General features: G+C 37.2%; 1 long non-coding RNA gene across 3 annotated transcripts in view; it reads left to right on the top strand.

Moving 5' to 3' along the window:
* LOC309795687 overlaps positions 1-12,492 on the top strand; it is a 68,691-nt gene that overhangs the window by 23,454 nt on the left and 32,745 nt on the right. Inside the window, exon 2 of one of the 3 annotated variants that reach the window (XR_014292341.1) lies at positions 6,865-7,137. The exons of the other annotated variants lie outside the window; for them this stretch is intronic. This is a non-coding gene — a long non-coding RNA (uncharacterized lncRNA). Of the gene's footprint in view, positions 1-6,864; positions 7,138-12,492 lie in introns of those variants that run through there. 3 annotated transcript variants of the gene reach the window in all.

Raw genomic sequence — 12,492 nt, 5'->3', positions numbered from 1 at the left:
GCAGTGATGGTAGATGTGGGTTATTTACTACCATGGGGTTGAGAATATTAGTGAGCTGCATTTTGACCACTTGTCAAACATTTTGACATCTTGGAACAGAAAGTGTTATTTAAATATAAAAAGCATTGTTGAATTGCTGTTAGTCATCCCTATGAGGAAATGACCTATTAAGTAACAGATCGGGAATAAGATTGATTTCTGCTAAAGAGTGCTTAAAGTAGCTACATGTTTCAATTTGTGGGTTTTTTCCAACCATTTGTAAGTTACCACAGTAAAAACCCCATATAAAAAGCTATCTGAATTTACTTTCCAGCATTCTTTCCTGGGCTTTCTCTCTCTTTCCCCCTCTCCCTCTCTCTCAGATCAGAAGGAGAGCAATGGGTCTCAAGCTTTAGCGAGAATCAGAAGGCTTGTCAAAACAATGATTTCTGGAGCCTCAGCTGGGAATTTGCATTTCTAACAAGTTTCTAGGAGAAACTTCTGCTGCTGTTACATATTTGATGAACCACTGCTCAAGTAAAAGGAATGGGAATTTAGGAAGTAGAAAGATCTAGAGCTATGAAAAGCTGAAGTCAGCTTCTGATCTTCTTCACCAAGCTGCCCAAGCTATTGGGAAGATAATCACTACTGCCCCAGGGAAGCGTATTGAAAGTCACACCGATTAGAATGGGCATCATCAGAAAATCTACAAGCAACAAATGCTGGAGAGGGTGTGGAGAAAAGAGAACCCTCTTTCACTGTTGGTGGGAATGTAAATTGATACAACCACTATGGAGAACAGAATGGAAGTTCCTTAGAAAACTAAAAATAGAATTACCATATGACCCAGCAATCCCACTACTGGCACATACCCAGAGAAAACCATAATTCAAAAAGACACATGCACCCCAATGTTCATTGCAGCACTATTTACAATAGCCAGGTCATGGAAGCAACCTAAATGCCCATTGACGGATGGATAAAAAAGACGTAGTACATACATAAAATGGAATGAACTTGGGTCATTTGTAGAGACGTGGATGGACCTAGAGACTGTCATACAGACTGAATAAGTCAGAAAGAGAAAAACAAATATTGTATATTAACACATATATGTAGAACCTAGAAAAATGGTACAGATGAACCGGTTTGCAAGGCAGAAATAGAGACATAGATGTAGAGAAGAAATGTATGGACACCATAGGGGGAAAGCGGGGCAAGGGTGGTGGTGGTGGGATGAATTGGGAGATTGGCATTGACATGTATATACTAATATGTATAAAATAGATAACTAATAAGAATTTGCTGTATAAATTAATTAATTTAATTTAATTTTTTAAAAAAGTAATTGGCCCTCCTCTGAGTAAGTGATTGGCTGAGGGCATCATGTAGAACACTCTTGACTGTCCTACTCTTAAGCCCAGGTTTGCAGTGAATGAGCCATTTAACCTCTCTTTACCCCAGTCTTTCTCAGATTCAAAATAGTAACGGTAATTTCCCTTCCCTCTTGTTAAAAAACAAGACAAAAAATATGCAAATCCTGATGGTGCTTTCCCTTTGTGGAAAGTTATTTGGATTTATCCATCTACTACTCTGATGTAGTAAAGAAGAAATTTAGAAAAATTTCTCTCTGTCGATAAAGATTTTAGGCTTTTAAGCTTAACTCTTTAGCAAAAACTACCAAATGCCTATTCTCCACTGCCTGGGGCTAGACATTTCCTTGATTCTGTCTAAGAGGTGGGGAGCCACAAGGGAACAAGTACTTAAAGAGACTCTAAAAAGCCCTATCTTTTCTGCACCCCCTTCGCCACCACCAGCTCTCCAGTTTATCCACTGCTCTTCTCACTCTTTCCACACCAGGAACACCAGCCTCTTAGCTTATACTTTCAACACTCAACGTTCTCCCATCCAAAGGCCCTTGCGCTTACTATTTCATCTTCTGGAAATGTTCTACAAAAGTAATCCATACACATATAAATAGAATATGATAATAGAGGTTATGATAATAGATAGGATATGACTACCTTCAAGTCTCTGGTCAAATGTCACCACATCAGGGAGACCTTGATCATCCTATAAAAAACAGCTGTTGTGCATCCCCATGCAGGTGCACACATTAACCTACACATGTTCTATTCCATCTCTGATATATTTTTCTCCGTATGTTTGTTCCCATCTGCCAAACAATATATCAATATTTTGGTATTGGTTTATTTTCTGTCTCTTCCCTAGGTAGAATGCAAATTCCGTGCAGGTAGAGTCATGGTTTTTTCACTGCAGAACCTACAACAATCATTGGCACATAAGAGTCACTCAGTAAATGTTTCTCGAGTGAAAAAAAGAAAGGTGATATATCCTTACCTTAGATTATCCACTGCACATTTTGGTATCCTTTACATTACTTGCTCAAATGATCTTACACTCCAGTCATACGTACCTATTGGCAGTTCTTTAGAGCCACCATTGCTCTTTATGCCCTCGTGTCTTTTTTAAAATTTAATTTTATTTTTTTAAACATTTTTATTGGAGTATAATTGCTTTACAATGGTGCGTTAGTTTCTGCTTTATAACAAAGTGAATCAGCTATACATATATCCCCATATCTCGTCCCTCTTGCATCTCCCTCCCACCCTCCTATCCCACCCCTCTAGGTGGTCACAGGACATATATACACTCACTACCAAATGTGAAATAGATAGCTAGTGGGAAGCAGCCACATAGCACAGGGAGATCAACTCTGTGGTTTGTGCCCTCTTGCGTTTTAAATCTTGCTGTAGCCTCTGCCTAGGATGTTCATTTCTGAAACTTTTTTGTTGTCTTTCACACTTCTACATTTCCTTCAAAACACAAATCAGGTATCCTGTTCTTCAAAAATATTTCATGATAAACTTGTTCTTTCTCTGTGTCTTCCTTCCCACCCTGGCACCCTGTCCTGGCACTTATCTACTCATTATGTTATACTATTCTGTCCAGTTGAAACTCCTCCCAGCTTTACCAGAGACCACTTGAAAGCCGGGACTGCTTCTGACATCAAAAGCACAAGCCCCAATGCCTGGCATATGACAGCTACTCATAAATGATCAATAAATCAACAACAGTCCATCTTATTCTTTCTTCTTATCATAAGAAGCTACTCTTCATTGCTTTAAACTTCTAAAATTACCCTGAGGGATATAATAGTAATGAGTGTTCCTGAAAATCAAGAGAATGGACACTTATGATAAGTAGCTTGAAGATTAGCCAAGTGAAAACTGGAATAGCTCTCAAACAAGGAAGAGGAGTGAGGCATTCAAGCTCCTTTAGGAGTAGCAAGTAGCAGTGATGCTGGTGTTCACATTGCCATGAAGAAAACCACTGCCATGTGAAGCTCCTAACACGAGTAAATATGTAGTATCTCTGAGGTATGTGATAGTATGTGAGAGTAGATCATGACAACACTCTTCAACAACCTTGTTTCTGGATTTTACCTCATCCAGCATCACTTGGTGTATGTTGAGATAATGCACAAATTTTACTAGGTAATTAGTCTAGGAATTATTCCTCTAGGGTAGAAAGATGCTATCTTACTCCAATCGTGTTGCTATAACAAAATACCACCAACTGGGTAGATTATAACAACAGCAATTATTGCTCACAGTTTTGGAGGCTGGGAAGTCCAACACTGAGTTGCTAGCATGTTTGCCTTCTGGTGAGGACCTTCTTCCTGGTTCATAAGCTGACACCAACTCCCTGTGTCCTCACATGGTAGAAAGGGCAGGGGATCTCTCTGGAGCCTCTTATAAGGCATTAATTTCATTCATGATGGTTCCACTGTTACGACTCAAGCACTTCCCAAAGGTCCACCTACTAATACTATCACATTGGGCATTAGGGTTTCAGCATAGGAATTACCACATAGGAATTCAATGTATAAGACATTCAGACAATAGCAGATACTTGGGAGTCGAAGCTTGTTCTAAACTTTATAGCTGGGAAGACTCTGTGAAGCTAGTATGTGTGGCTGAGTCATGCATGTTTGAAGATGATAAAAGACCCATCCCAGCAGAAAAATCCTACACACAACTGAGAAACCACTGGGCATTGTGAATGAGTGTATGCCTTGGCAGAAGGCTGTTCCTCCTCACATCTGTGAATTATGCATGATATTGCAAGAGGACTTTTTAAATATGAGCAATTTGGAGCAAAAATGACAGAAAAGAGAAGTGCAAAGAAACAAGATGAGTGAGTATTGAAAAGCAGAAGTGGTATATTGGTAGGCCTGGAAATCAACTGTCAGTAATTTAAATTGATTAAATGTAGCATAGAAAATGTACAAGAAAAGGTTGAGGGGATCAAATTAACAGGCAAAAGAAACAATTTTCTCAACAGTAACATTTTTGCTGTATCAAAGTGAAAGCAATCCATAAGAGATTGAGAAAATGAGTATTTTTTCTCATTCCTTTGTCATGTGACAAAGGAATAAAATAATTCCTTTGTCACATGACTAGATCTAAGGTGAAAATTAGAACTTTATCTCAATATAAGGAGGCAGTCATTCTTAGGAAATAACATTTAAATTGAACAAGAAAAAGGAGATCAGAGGCATGAACCAAGAGATAAAACCTTGTCTCACTTATTCATAGACTATGGGGCCCAACTGTCGAACAATAATCAGTATCGAGGCTGCAGAGAACAAAGTTTTATTTGAGGTCTTAATAATTGCAGTCCTGGAGACACAGATTCAGTAAAACTCAAAGATACTCTGTGGAAGAGAAAGAGCCAGGGACTTATAAAGATAAAAGGTACAAGGTTGTTAAAGCTGTCTGTCAGGAATTATGATTGACTCTGACGCAGGAAAGGAAATATTTGTCCTTAAGGGATTCTCCATCACAAGTTATTTTAGGTTAAGTGTCCGGTAAGTATCTTGAGTTTCTGGAACGTGGGCAGATGCTCTGGATGCCTGTGTCAAAGCAATAGGTAGTAAAAGTTCAGATTCCATCTCGGCTGAGATGTGCCTAAGTCACACTTCCTCAGTGGCTTCCTCAGAGGCTCCATGTGAGAGAGCTCTCCCCACCAGTAATGACTCCATTTCTGTTTTCCTTTCACACAACTTACCTTCACTCCTCAGATGTGTTGGGAACTGATAAGCATATTCTCACCATAGTACTTGTTGTCGCTCACTTGCATTAAAGTGGACCATAGCCAACATCAATAACTGATTATTGAGTTATATTGTATTTTTCTCAAATTCAGAGTTATTTATTTTAAAGCATCAGTAAGCAAACTATGGCCTACAGGTGAAATCTATTCTTGAGCTAAGAATGGTTATTACATTTTGAAAAGGTTGTAAGAAAAGAAAAAGAAAAAAGGAAAAAAAGAAAGAATATGTGTTACAGACCTATGTAGCTCATAAAAGACAAAAATATTTATTACCTGGAGGGCTTAAATTTAAGGGGATAAAGTTGATATTCACATTCATTATATATATATGAATATAATAAATATATTATGAATAACAACTGAATATAATAAATGTATATAATGAATGCGAAGGTTTATTTGTCTTACACTTTGTAGGATTTCACACCCTAAAGCGTGGATTTCTAGATAAGAGAAAGAGAAGATACATATTTACCAGTTCATAGTTTATTGAGGACAAAAAGGAAGAGGATTGAGGCAAGTTCACTTCATTTTTGCAATGACAACATTACAGAGGAAAATGAAGTAAAAAATGTGAAACAGAAGCCTGATTGTGGAAGATGCATGAAGGGAATGAATAAGGCAATGAAAGGGGATAAACTACTTTGAGAGCTCTGATGCCAGGAGGAAAGTGGAAAGTAGTCATGTATGTCCCTGCAGGTATTTGTAGGTTGTCTTCCACTCTGAGATTTCTCTGCTGCTGCCCTTCCCCTAAACAAGTGTCAGAGAGGATTGGAGCTCTGTCTTCACAGCGCTTGCTGACTTTTCAAGAGAAACATTGTACAGATAGACCCACAGACATACTTAAATAGATATCCGCAGCTCTGTTGGATGTGTAGTATTTAGCTTCTTCGGTCTGTGTGTGAAACACTTCTAACATGCTTCCCCTACTCCAATGCCCACAGGGCCACCAGTTTTCAACCTGTTTTCTCTGTCCTGTTAAACACACCTCTTTTTCTAGCAGCTGAATGGGAAGGAGGACCCCCCTTTCAGTTGTTATCTTCCTCGAAACTGTTCATTCTAAACGAATTCTCACATTTCCTTTCTGAATCTATCTACCGTCTCCCTCTATGTCCAAACTCCTCCTGATAGACAAATTTATTGAGTGCTCAAATGTATACCAATTACCGTTTGTCAGTGGCATTTAACCCTCACAAATATTATCCACATTACACAGTTAAATATTGAGGCTTAGAGAAATTAAGAAACTTGCCAAAAGTTGCACACTTAACAAGTGACATGTCTAGGGTTCAGGCACAAAAGATTTGAGCCCAGAGGCCATGCTCTTAACCATGAAGTTAAACCCTCTAAACAGGAAGAAGTTAACACCTGATCAAGGGAAATGGAGGGTCCATACTAGCTCCCTTATTTATACCAGCCACCAGAGGGGAAGGTTTAACAGAAAAGTGTTCCCATTTAATTTTTCTATTTCTTTAACCATTGAATTAAACAATAACACATCCTCCTTAAATGTAATCTCTCTTTGATTCAAGCTTTCTGATTATTTCAGAAACTTCAGTGAATAGTTTATATCTTCATAATTTTTTTCTTTAATTTCAGAACTTTGTGAGAAGGATAAATGCTATTTTAAGTGATTAGATAATTTTGTAATTTTCTATGCTAAAAAGTATACTTATCGTATAGTATATATAAAATTCTATGTATTTATTTATTTATTTATTTTTTTTTTTTTTTTCCCTTTTGCAGTACACGGGCCTCCCACTGTTGTGGCCTCTCCCGTTGCGGAGCACAGGCTCCGGACGCGCAGGCTCAGCGGCCATGGCTCACAGGCCCAGCCGCTCCGTGGCATGTGGGATCTTCCCGGACCGGGGCACGAACCTGTGTCCCCTTCATCGGCAGGCGGACTCTCAACCACTGCGCCACCAGGGAAACCCCTCTATGTATTTAATGTGTACTTTTGTTAAAGCATTGTAAAATAACAACTGAATTGTACTCAAATAAATACATCATTTTCCTCAACATTGACTTAATGTGCACTATAGTTCATATTTTTTTCTGATTAGTTCAGAATTATCAAATTAGAGAATTATTGTTTTGAGACTGGTTTTTACTAACTCTAACTTCCATGTTCCTAATTTCCATGTTCCTAATGAATAAACTAAGCTTTATTTATCCTTAATATTTTCTGACCTCTTCACTTCAATTGAAATCTGGATTGTTTCAAATGATTCCCCTACCATCTCCACCACAAATTTAGCTTTCTCTTTCTCTAGTATAAGAAGAGCCAGCCTGCTTCTTACATTTATGCCACTTTTTGATTATTATTCTATAATCTCTGTATTCCCCTAATTTTAACTTACTGTCAGGAAGTAAAGTTGGCCCTCTCTCTGTTCAAACCACTCCTGTATCCTCCAGAACCAGTGCCCACTTCTACTTTCCTGAACAAGGTCAACTACACTTCACCAAGCTTCCCATTTTTTAAATTTTAATTAATTAATTAAAATTAATTTTATTGAAGTATAGTTGATTTACAGTGTGTTAGTTTTAGGTGTGCAGCAAAGTGATTCAGTTATACATATACATATATCTATTCTTTTTCAGATTCTTTGCTCATATAGGTTCTCATAGACTAAGCTTACCAATTTTATAGTTTCATTGCCTGTCTTCATCTATGCCATGACCTCATTTCTCATTCACATGTCAAAATTAAACTTTCAGAACTCTATTGCAACAACGATCAGTGGTCTAATGAACTTGTATAAGATGACCAGAAGTTGAAGTATTGTAAGCATTAGTAATATAAAAGTCCAACTACTGTCTGTTCTACAAATGAATATATGTTTAATACTAAATACATGTTTAATACTAAAAGTTTCACCATGGTAGTGTGAGTCTTTCCAAAATTTATTACATTCCTATTATATGCCAAGCACTGACTTACTCTTTGATTTCATTTTTCCCCCAATTTTGTTTTCCAAACACAGAATGACAACTTGGTGAAAAAAACCCTGTGGTATATACCAAATACCAAGATGTGCATCCTCTGCCCATCCTCATTTCTATATTCCCACTCATCCCATCGTAATTAGATTCTGCCACTTTTCTCCTGAGCCCTATAATAGTCTCATGTCTACTCACTTCCCATCTCTTCCCCGCCTTTTAATCTCAAATGCAGTTCATACATACAGAACGTCACCTGAATGATGCTCATAACTGATGGCTGCTTGCTTTCTTAAGAATGCTTAAAAGATGCAGTGTTGGAAGAGAAAGCTGTCACCACCTGCTGACTTGTGCCCAAAGTCTCAGAGGCTGAAACTTCTGCTTTCATAAATGGGGAGGCCCAGCACAGAAGTGAAATGAAGTGCCATAAAAGAGCTTATGAGCCTTTTAAGACTTCCCAGGAGATATACACACACACATACATGTACACAAGATGTTCAGTGTGATTTCAGAGAAATTCTCAGAGACCTCATATGTCTCGAACACTGGGTAAGACCTCTGCTTCCAGTCATTCTAAAATTTACTCTTGAATAATGCAACCCAGAGAGTGGTGTACTTGGACCAAATTACTTATATCCCTTATAGTATTATTTCTGGCAAATTACCCCATCCGCTTTTGGCTTGCATAACAGACAATTGCAAGAATTTCTTTTCTATCTATTGGTAGAGGTCCTCTTCCATCACATCCTTTATACAAAGACTATATAAATGCACATAATGTCTTACATATTATTTCATAGGGTTAACAGATACTTTGTGTCCAATGTAGAGTAACATGGACTATGGGCTAACAATGTTCTATAAAGAATAAAGTAGTTCTTTGTAAACTAGACTGTTTATATATTTCATACACACTCTGTTTCCCAGTTATTCTCTCTTATCACTTAATAAATTCTTTTGATGTCTTTTCTATATCATTTGTACTAAAGTGAAACAAAGCAAGATGTTTTTGATTGCTCCATACCTGGACAAAAGTGTTAGAATGGAAGTCTAAAGGCTGCTATGGTGGTAGCAGTCATAATGAAAATGAGAGAACCCCTAAATGGATGTGGTTTTCCTGCTTCAATTACCTGGAGATTGTTTTCCAGTGCTGACACCAGGATGCTCTGAATTTGCTTTAGTGAAAGGAATTAGTGTTTCCTCTACAGTTTTAATTATAATTTTGTTTCCTCTAAAATTGCTACGTAATTTCATTGACCATTGAGTTAATACAAAGTGAACTCCTTGGCCTGGCCCTCCAGGCACTCCAACTGTTCTAACCTATCCCTGCTGCTCCATCACCTCCCCTTCTACACATGGGCCTGTGCTGCCATCAAACTGCACAAACCTCTCTTCTCTCAAGTGCTGGGGAGTTTTCTAATCTCTGTGTCACTTATGATTCTGCTGGTTATGTCAGGAATTGGATTTTCTTAGATGCGATGCTTATTAAATCTACTTTACATGTATAACATGCTTATATAGTTAATAAATTTGACAAAAAATTATTAAATGATGATGACTACATTATAAAGTCATATATATATATGCCTTTTCATATATATTCATGTCTTTCAACACTAACCTCGCCCTCTCCATTCTCATAATACTTAAAATATGCTTGCTTTTGTTTTCCAGGCCATTGCATGTGGTGCTCTCTTTGCCTGGAGTTCTCTCCTTCCTCCGTTCTTCTACTTGCCACCACTTCCCCATGTAATGACCCGATTTGGAGAAGACTTGTTTCTGCCCCTCTTATGGGTTCCCTTAATACCTGATTCTAAGTTCTATTAATTCACACTGCATTGTAACTCCCTGTTCATTGTCTTACCTGCTTATTGTGTCCCCAATGCCTATACAGCACCTAACGTTTGGAAAGTACTCAAATAAATGAAAGTTGGTGACATTGAAATACATGTATAACTGGTTTAGAAGAGTTAAATGATCATTGTTATTGAAAGTCATAAAGATACGCCTTTGACCCAGTAATCCAGGAGTCAAAAATTCAAATGCTTTCAGGGTCAAGGAAGTAATCTAAATGTGCAGTGTTGGCCTGGGGGAAGGCAATGGGAATACAGGTTACTGTACTTGCCTCACCTAAACACATTCAGATTTACACTTTTATAAATACTGTCGATACAAGCCAGCCAAACCATAACCGCTGTCTCATTCAAAGAAACAATTCTGTAGAGGAAAAAAATATTCATAATAATGTTATTTGTGAATCTATCTGTAATAAGGAAAAAATGAAGACAAATAGCTAGTAATAGGAATCTGATTAAATTAAATAGATTGTATCCATTAAATATCATGTATTCTTTAACATTAAAATAATCTCCCAAATGTAATATATGAAAAATGCTTTCGTTATTGGAAATAGTGAAGGAATAACACAAAACCCTGTGTTTGCTGTAATTGCAACCATGTAAAAATGTACATCTTTGTTTTTAAAAAAAAGGATTATGCAAAATGAAGATAACTATGTTAGGGTGCTCAAAATAGAAATGATTTTTGTAAAGTTCAGCATTTAATAATGCCGTCATTTTTCCAATCCCAGTCTCTGGAGAAAACTTTGGCAATATGTCTTGGAGTCTTAGAAGATGATACCTAGCAAGCAGAACCAGGTTACTTTGGGTAAAAGCTGAAGAATATGAATTGTGGGCTGAGCTACAAATAACATTGTCATAGCAACCTCCAAAGATTTCATAGAAAAGGCATGACTTGGATTTCTCTTTTTTTTTTTTTAAGGAAAATGACTAACAAGATCCCTTTTGAAACAGTTCCGCTATAGTGAGGGATAAGATACAATAAGTTTGATAAAGAGTTTTGTTGAGAAATTGGGATAAACTGGCATAACCTTGAGATCAGAAGTGAGACTCCCTAGTGTAGCCTTAGCACATTTTTGTGTGTGTGTATTGATTAGTTTTCAGTGATGTAACACTTATGTGATGCCAATCTGCCTTCCCTGCAGATAATAATTATTTAATAATAAAATATTAAGATCAATATAATAATTCTATAATGATAATAATGGTTATTATAAGTAAACTTCAATTCTCCTTGTTAAGAGACATTTCATATATTTCTCTGATTCTTTATAAAGGCTTGATTATCTGTTCTCAGGGTTCTTCTGTGATACTATATATAACCTCCTGGAAACAGGACTGTGGAAATACTGATAGTATCAACGGAAATCGTTGTTAACTTCTTCCTTGGAAAGGGCGTATTCCATCAGTCTCATTGCCTCATTTGTTAAGCTGAATCGCCATTCGCAGTGACAGATCATTTCAGTGTCCAAACTTCCTGCAAGGATTTATGTATTAACCCCATTCTGTTTGAGTTTAGATCAGGAGTGTCCCTTAGGTTATTTTATGGACCCAGGTTTCCTGTAGTTTGCAAAAGCTAGCCCAGCCCACTGGCAGAAAATCTGCTTCTGATAGCATAGTCCTGTGGTAACAACTTTGGTATCTTGCACAGATAAGCAGCCTTGATATAGGTCCATGTGGTTAAGGAGGAAGACATTGTCAGTAATTACTTTTATGGGGGAAATTCTAGTTAGCAATTTTTTTCCAGTTCGAGGTAAACATGTAAGTCTGGGCTTATCATAAATAGCAATATATCCAAAGTATCATTCTCAAACTACACACAAATTTTTGACTCTAGCTTTCTGTGTAACGTTAGAAAAACAAACAAACAAAAAAGCTATAGTCAAATCACCTATTACCTCAAAATAAGGAGCTGTGTGGCAGCATCAGGAAGCATAATGAGTGAAGCCAGAATTAACAAGTAGCAGGGCTGAGTGTGAAACCCCTGCAGTTCAGGCCTGATCATTGAAACTGGCACCTGATTGCCCTTACAAGAAATACCTGTTCACTCAGTTCTTGAAACAATCAAATATATACCGTAAATATCATGTTTCTGCTAACACCTTTTGTATGTTTTCTGAAGCCACTGGTAGAACTAACCTTTTTAACCATCTGCTGAGGACAGAAGTCACGTTATAAGTCAAGTGGAACTTTGAGTTCTATTTCCATTTCTAAACATTTGACCACAAAATTAAACCTCAGATTCTTAAAGAAGAATTCAGTCTTCTGGGTAAGTGGGATCTGTCCACTCGCTCATTCAACATTTACTGAGCTGCTGCTTCATGTAGAATGTACAAGTGGGTTAAAAGATGTTTGAGGAGATTACTGTCTCGTTAGCCATCCAACTAATCATCACTCATGCTGAAGTTTTGAATCAGAAAAAAAAAAAAAAAGAGTTGAACCAATATTTGTTAAATTTTGCACACAAATAGCCCTAGGGAGCACAGAAGGGAAGACTTTTTCCATTGAAAAAATGTATGACTTTTCTGAATAAATTAATATGTATCTTAATCATCTATGTTTCAAATGAGGAAAA

The sequence above is a fragment of the Mesoplodon mirus genome (genome assembly GCF_964341445.2).
Source record: "Mesoplodon mirus genome assembly, chromosome: 19".
Lineage (NCBI taxonomy): Eukaryota > Metazoa > Chordata > Mammalia > Artiodactyla > Ziphiidae > Mesoplodon > Mesoplodon mirus.
The sequence above is the reverse complement of the archived record's forward strand: the minus strand, read 5'-3'. Positions and strand labels throughout refer to the sequence as shown.